At 40.3% G+C, this 8,117-nt stretch overlaps 1 protein-coding gene across 2 annotated transcripts in view; it reads left to right on the top strand.

The window, feature by feature from the left end:
* Positions 1 to 899: 899 nt before the first annotated feature.
* The window catches only part of LOC143033422 (uncharacterized), a 22,045-nt gene continuing 14,827 nt past the window's right edge, over positions 900 to 8,117 (top strand). Inside the window, exons 1-2 of one of the 2 annotated variants that reach the window (XR_012967179.1) lie at positions 900 to 990; positions 6,103 to 6,240. The gene's annotated coding sequence lies outside the window, so the exon portion shown is untranslated. Of the gene's footprint in view, positions 991 to 6,102; positions 6,241 to 8,117 lie in introns of those variants that run through there. The other variant, XM_076198842.1, reaches the window with a different exon arrangement.

The raw sequence follows: 8,117 nt of genomic DNA on the forward strand, positions 1-8,117 counted from the left end.
TACCCACTGTACGTGTGTGCACGTCGTACGCTAGCTCTCATTACCCTTTTTCCCTCCCTCCTCCTCCTGGCTCACACCTCCATTCGCCGCTATCACCTGTCTCCATGGTATGATATTATAACATTTATTATTGTTATTAATTATCCTATCATTGGGCGTATTATTACTCATGTATTTATCTATAGATTGTGCTTGTTTTGTGTAATTTAAGTTTATTTTGAGGTAATTCCATATCGCTGGAACGGATTAATTCTATTTCCATTAATTGAAATGGGCATAATTGTTTCGAGATACGACTTTTTTAACATACGACGGCGGTCACGGAACGAATAAATTTCGTATCTCAAGGTATCACTATTTCTTCCCCATACATACAAAGAGAAATTATCTTACGTTAGTCAACAATAGTGTTGCTACTAGTTTAGCTGGTTTGTTTGTCGGATGACAAATTGTCATCCATGACCAAAAGGCTCCCCTTTTGTTTTTGAAATCGTTTCACACCCCCAAGGAATTAGTAATAGATGGTCTCTTGGTACTTTAGCCCATTTACAATATTTTGCGTTTTATTATTTTTTTCAAATTAATTTTCCACAACTGACTAGCGTCTTATATTCCGTCTACATATAATTGTAAGAATTTGCAGTTTTCTTAATCATGACAGTTACTCTTATCTTCGCTATCTCACGTGCTGTTTGAAGATGGAAACGGAATTTGTGGGTGCGTTCATGTTTCTATTTGGGATTTCTTTACTTCAGTTTTACTTAAGTTACGTGTAAACTGTAGACATTTTAGCTAGGTTTGCTTAAGCTAGTGCTCTCTAGGTAGTGTAAACATCAGAGTGCAAAACTAGACTTAGTCTCTGGTCTCGGCAGTTATTATAATCTAGTTAGTACTGTAATGGACACGAGGTGGAGAGCACGTACCGGGACCACTCTAGATCTATTTGTCGACTTAGATTTTGTCGCTCTAGGTCGAGAACTGCTGTACAACGTGAGTAAAATGACGTCCAAGGAAAAATGGAAATGGGATAGTGATCAGACAGTTCTATTAATACAGCAATATGAAAGGTTCCCGGAATTGCGGAATATGTTGTTGATGAAGTACCGCAATAAAGGGCAAGTGAAGTACCGTAATAAAGAGAAGAGGGCAAGTGCAAAAGAAATAGGAAAGACATTTATTATTCCTGACTCAGAAATCACACGAAAGTGGCACAAGCTGCGTTGCCAAACGAACAGTGAAATGAGGAAAATAAAAAAAGAGGTAAAGTGGCATGGGGCTATTGCTTTTTCTGAGATGAGTATCTTGTGTTTTAATTTGAGGGATCAGCTTTTCTAGTAAATATTCATAATCTTCAGCACACATCGTAGAAAGTTGTTATAGGGCACTGCGTCGTCATCAACCAATTCTTTAAACAATTTTGCACGTGCTCCCTGTTTATTTCGTCTGGCTATCCATTTTCTAACCCACACACTTTTATTTATCTTCTTTTTCCCAAAATCCTTTATTATAACTAATTTTATAGCTCCAGCAACTAGGTACACACACACAAGTCTCAAGTCTGACTGTTTGGGACTTCCTTGACAAACGAACTCAGTTTACGAGTACACACTAACGGCTGAATAATCTCGCTATATTTCATCTACTACTCTACCGAAACTTTAGGGAGAGCAATTTTTAGTGTAGTGTACACACAATTTAAATAAGTCTCGTTAGACAAGGCCAGCTCTAACAATATTTTGATCTACTGATACAGTGTACACGAACCTTATATATAACCCATAAAGACTAACGAAGCCGTTTCTAGTAGTCACTTTGGCCGCCACGGCATAGTCGTCTTTGTTTATGCAAGTGTATGGAATCGCTTGTTTTAAGATTACAGGTGACATGAGTGCTAGCTGATTACTTCGTAGGTTGCTAGCACATCCCTTCTGAGGAAATTAAAAAGATGGGGTTGCTGACATATCTCAATAAAGAGTTTCTAGCGTGAAGTGAAAGTGACACCATTGTTTAGAGAACATCGACATGCAAAGACATGCGTGAAATATAAGATAACGCGCGACAACGGAGCGATATTGCTCGCAAGTAAAAAAAAAAAAGTCCTGATAAACTACTGCCCATAGCAACAACAGCGGGCAATTGTACCACTATCATGGCGTCTCCTGCCCCTACTGGGCCTAGGGGTACAAACGACAGCGTAAACCCCATGGAAGAGGAAGCAAATTCTATTTTTCATTGTCTCCAGCTGTTGATACAGATGTACCCAAACTGCATTAGCACTAGCCCATGAAGCTGCCTTTAATAATTTTCTTCTGGTTCGTGCCAGATTGTTTCATTCATCTATGAGAAACCTCTTTATGGTATGTTCAACTCCACCAGTTTTCTTTTAAACCTCTGTTGTCTACTCTTGTGAACGCACACACAAACCACTACTGCCCCCTTGAACAAAGGGGTTTTATTTCTTATCTATTTTACTTTTTTATTATTTTATTTTCATTGTTATTAATATTTTCGTGGTTTGCGGGGATGATATCCGCTCGGACTTCAACCTTGTAGGTGGTCCGGAACAGTTCATACGTGGACGACGCAGAAGACGGTGGCGTCCACGCCACTGCACTAGCGATACCCGGAGGCACTCACGTCAAACATGAGGCAAACCCGTGTGCGTTTCTCGCGGTGTACGTGTTACTGCCAGTGAACAGCTGCCAGATGTCGCTAGCCATTTATAGAATCGTCCTGTTTTCAAAAAAGGATGTGTTTGTTGGATAATCATTTCACTTTGTGTTAAATTAATAATTAACAATTAGACTCTATAGGTAACGTTTATTCTAGTTCTAGTTAGGTATATAATTTCAAATATGATAATGATGCCATAAGATAGCGCTGTGCAGGATTTTGCAAATAGAAGTACGTGTATCTGCAAACATATAGTCACGTGCTGGGAGGTTGGTACGATGCATTGCATGTAGCTAGATAATGTAGGCCCTTGTGGACACTTAGTTGTAAGCCGAGGTATTTAATATATACTATAATAAGGAGCAATGTGCCTCTGTGTATACTTCTTTCTGTGTGTGGTTGTGTACGTAATGTCTGACAAATAAGATACGCCGGAAAAACGATCTAGAAAAAGTGATGAAAATAGTGTGATTCAAAACTTAAACATTAAAAAAGACTAGGTAATAAAATCCTTATATGTCATTTGACAGTGACTAGGATGCGCTTTTGGTTTAAAATATAACAATTGAAAATGTTATATCAAAAGTAATCGCCTAAGCAACGAAATAATAAATTTATTTCGAAAAAATGTGCATTTTGATTTATTAATAAATAGTTAAAGGAGATCGAAATCGAATAACACGCAAATGAAATTACTGTAATAGCAAGCTATAAATGATGGAATTATTTGGAAGTTAAGAGAAATCAGAATCCCGTGATTTTCAGGGGCGTTTACACTAGTATTTCATAATCTTCCTAAATAATAAATAAAAATGTAACTGTATTCTAAAATAAAGGCAATTACCTAGAGAACATTTATTTGAATGCCCCATGCTAAATTGTTTTCATTAATTATTAGTTAGTATTTATTTGTGATTGATTTGAAATAAGTTAGGTATAGGAAATGAAACAGTAATATGTAAACATCAATGTTTTTTTCGCATTTGGTACATTTTTAATATGTTTTAGGCTAAATTCCTTTTCCTTTTTGTTATCTTGCCTTTCAGTAAGGCAGCTTTGCCTCTTGGTTGGCCAAACTGACGCCTAGCAATGGTCGTTGGCTGACGAGGAATTTTTCTCTTTGCCGCCTCCGATGCCTTAAAAATAGTGCAACCTGCAGTCAAAAGGAAAGTAGTAACCTGCGCAGGATTTCTGCAGGCTTTCAGCCTCTGTTCAAATACCGCAAAGGAGCTGAGCATGCAGGTGCTTTTAGTTCTCTTTAATTCTCTATTGATCATGCTTGTGAACTCATCAATGCTGGTGTCAATTGATTGATTTTCATTTGTTGTCTCTGCGGAGGTCTCGATAACGACAGCTACATCTCCTTGCTCATCGTCACATGCAGCTGGTTCTTTATTACCATGAGATACTGCATTAACAGGTGTATCAGCAAATAAGCCATTGAAAAAATTCGATGTCGGCATCGGTTTGTCGCCGTATATCACCTTATACAAGACTTCTTTTTCAGCAACAGTGCAGGCGTATAGTTGTGGAGGGCGTACTGCGCTGTACTGGGACGCTGCTAATTGATGTTTGCAAACGCTTCCTGTGTTTCCATAGAGGCAGCTGTACATGCCGATTGAGAGGTCCACATTGTAACAAATACCCTCTTGTGAAGCTGACACCGTATAAACTGTTCCTCCAGCATGAGTGACAGCGCACATTGGAATGGTGCTGGTGGAAGGTTTGCAAGAACTGTCCTTTTTGAGGAGGACATCTGACAACCGTAGACGAAGGTAATTGTTGTAAACGTCAGCCATTACCAACAGCAGCTGTGCACCGTTGTGTGCCTTGTTCCTGTACACAATTAGGAAATAATCATTACAATTATGAATTTGTTAATTACAAGAATTCCTATTATTAAAAATTTACATTAAAATTACGCTCAAATATAAGGCTAAAGTAAGTGGGTTGCATACATCAAACATCTAAAATCAAGTTTTTAACCCCTACCATACGGTGCCGCACACGTAGGCGTCATGAGGAGCAAGTGGATTCGCGACGCTACCATATCGGAGTCTTGATTATATTTATTATAGTCGCCCCTGTGTTTTTCTTTCTCCCTAATCTGCTCTTAATCACATTCTCTGTGGTTTTCAAAATTCACGGGTGAAAGAGAGAACGATAGATATAAGCGGTGACTATATTTTATGATGCGAGTATTATTACGACACGTCGTACGGCTGGCAGCTAATGCTGCCCACGAGATTTAAGTCCCGTAGTGAAGTGGAGTTGCTGCAAATGACATATAAGGATTTTATTACCTAGTCTTTTTTAATGTTTAAGTTTTGAATCACACTATTTTCATCTTCACTTTTTCTAGAAGATCGTTTTTCCGGCGTATCTTATTTGTCAGACATTACGTACACAACCACACACAGAAAGAAGTATACACAGAGGCACATTGCTCCTTATTATAGTATATATTAAATACCTCGGCTTACAACTAAGTGTCCACAAGGGCCTACATTATCTAGCTACATGCAATGCATCGTACCAACCTCCCAGCACGTGACTATATGTTTGCAGATACACGTACTTCTATTTGCAAAATCCTGCACAGCGCTATCTTATGGCATCATTATCATATTTGAAATTATATACCTAACTAGAACTAGAATAAACGTTACCTATAGAGTCTAATTGTTAATTATTAATTTAACACAAAGTGAAATGATTATCCAACAAACACATCCTTTTTTGAAAACAGGACGATTCTATAAATGACTAGCGACATCTGGCAACTGTTGACTGGCAGTAACACGTACACAGCGAGAAACGCACACGGGTTTGCCTCATGTTTGACGTGAGTGCGGCCCGGACGTCCGGCAATTGCCATGTTTTTTTTTTTTTTACTGGCGCCAGTACATTTCTTTATCATTGTGTATGTATAATTGTTGTATATACTTCTTGTATTTCTTCTGTTTTACCCAGTTCTATGTCCTTTTTTTGTGTTTGTATATGTTGTTTATGTATTCAATTATGTATGTGTATTTGTGTAATGTTTTGGGTGTGCTTAAGTTTCATGTGTGTCACACTTCTGTCAGCCACTTGTGCGTGTGGTTTGTGTGTGGCTTGTCTGTAATTGTATTGTCTGCCTCGGTCAGTTTTTCGGTGTGGGCACCGAGGGCGCGAGCCGAGCATTGTCTTGGCACGATGTTTGTATATTTATATTGTAATATGTATTTATTTCAGTAGTATTTATTATTTTTATCAAATGCCCGCAAGGCGTGGGTAGAGAGATTGGCGGGGAAAAGTAGCGTCAGTTGTCTCGTGACGTCTGTAACAACCGGACGTTTGTCCATTGTGTTCGTGCCAATTGTCTTTATATTATATGTTAAACTGTGCCTCCTTAGTTTCATTAGCCACCCAGAACATTCGTACTTTCAGACAAATTGGTCAGGAGCAGTTTGATGCATTCACTAAAGGGTGTCTCATAGACAGAACCAAGTCAATGGCACCATTCACCGTACAGCACACACAGCGAAGTGAACAAAGCAAGAAAGATGATGTTTGCGAGGAAGACTTTGGTGCAGCGTATTCCACCCACCTATGCTGCCCTGGAAACATGTCAGAAGGGCAGCCTTCCAGGGTGGTCATGTCTGGGGTCAGATGTTAGCTGCGCAGCCACAGCTACCTCTAACAACAAGCTGGGGTTGGACCAGGGAAGGAGAAGATGGCTCCCATGAGCCCCTTTGGACCACACTCCCTGAAGCTACAGAAACATGCGAGGAGCTGGTGTCACGTGGATGCAAGAAGGGCTGCAGGCTTCAATGCAAGTGCTAGGCAGCATAATTGGACTGCGCTTCCCTCTGCTTCTGTGAAGGAGAATGTCAATGTGTGCAAGATTGACTCGTGAACAAACCACTTGTATATTACCTGCTGTTGTTTTGTCACTTAACTGTATTATAAGGTCATGTTGCAACTGACTACATGTCACATGCTGTTTTATATTACCTGAGGTGAGCTTTTGTGAGTCAATTGTAAAATAAATTAATTTCTTCAAAAACCTTAATTTCGACCGTGTAAAACTTACATTATCACCTGTTCTTCATAAAACTAAATTTTCTTGTCTATGACCGACACAGGCATAATTTCAAGTGTCCCTATATTTGAAAATGTTCATAATATGCAACTCTATATATGTGCCAAATTTCATGCTTTTATCCCAAAATGAACAATTGTTTGACTATGTCCCCTTTCATCTACCCTATCTGCCAACTCCGTTTCCACCTCCGCTCTCCTCCTCACTTTCTCATATCTCACTCTACATCTAAACAGCATCTCAAACACATTGAAATTCCTCCTTTATGTCTTCCTTAAATTTCGCCTCTCTGTCCCATACAGTGCCGTAGGCACAATCACACCTTCATACAGTCTTCTCTTTCCATCCATCTCCAGTGACGCAAATTCCTGGACAGTGGAGGAAGGTGGTAGATGAGGTGGTGTGGGTAACACGTACCTTAAGTGATTGATGAAGGGAGGGGGAAGATAGCTGCAGTTGGGGAACCGAAGTCCAGGTGATTTTTATCACATCTCGGGACCACTCGCCTTCCCTCCAAGGCAAGCGTGAGTAAATCAAAGAGGGGTGTGGGGACAACTCATAAAGATGACCGTCTTTGGGTAATGAAACCCAGAATTCCTAATGTGACTTTTAATTGATAACTTGTTCAAATATCAAATATGGTTAGTATAGTCTATAAAGGTAGGTCTAAAAGTTAATTAATGGTTCCTATCGTACTCTGTCTCCCTGCGCTTCAACTAAACATCTTACAGTAACATCAAATAAATTTAACTTAGCATCTAATGTGGGTAGTGGGAGTGGATTCAGGCGAGCACGGCTTCACACCTCGGATGAGGCCTTTGTTGGCGATGGGCGGGAACTGCCTGGTTAAGTTGACATCTCCGAGCGGGCACTGAAGACGGCTGGGTAGGCGTCTCTCCGCAATTCTGCCAATGTCCCTCCGGTCTGGATGTCCCGAAAGGGGATGTATCTGCATCTGGCGGTCTTGATGAGATGATCCTGGTAGTCTACGCGATGTTGATAAGATCCTGATCACCGGTAACACGGAACTCCGTAGCACTGAGTTCATCACTAAAAAGTTTCACGTGTTCACGTGTTCACTATGCCTTGAATATTGGATGACGTTTAACCAGTTCGTAATAACGAAAGGAACTCATCGTATCCACTGTGCGAGATCGATGCACCTGAATCTTCCGAGACCGTGTAGGAGTTCCTACATGGATGGGAACCCACGCTAGACTGCCCCTGTCCTGCGACAGGTCAGGTCACGATGTCCGCTAGCCGGCTTCCGACGTTGCCAATAGTACTATGTCTCCGTCCCTAGTTGCGAAGGGTACTACGAATAATGTTCATGCGGGAGGGTGACACAGTTCCAAGTGTT

The sequence above is a fragment of the Oratosquilla oratoria genome, chromosome 15 (assembly GCF_046742065.1).
Source record: "Oratosquilla oratoria isolate Oo_2021 chromosome 15, ASM4674206v1, whole genome shotgun sequence".
In the NCBI taxonomy this organism is placed as follows: domain Eukaryota; kingdom Metazoa; phylum Arthropoda; class Malacostraca; order Stomatopoda; family Squillidae; genus Oratosquilla; species Oratosquilla oratoria.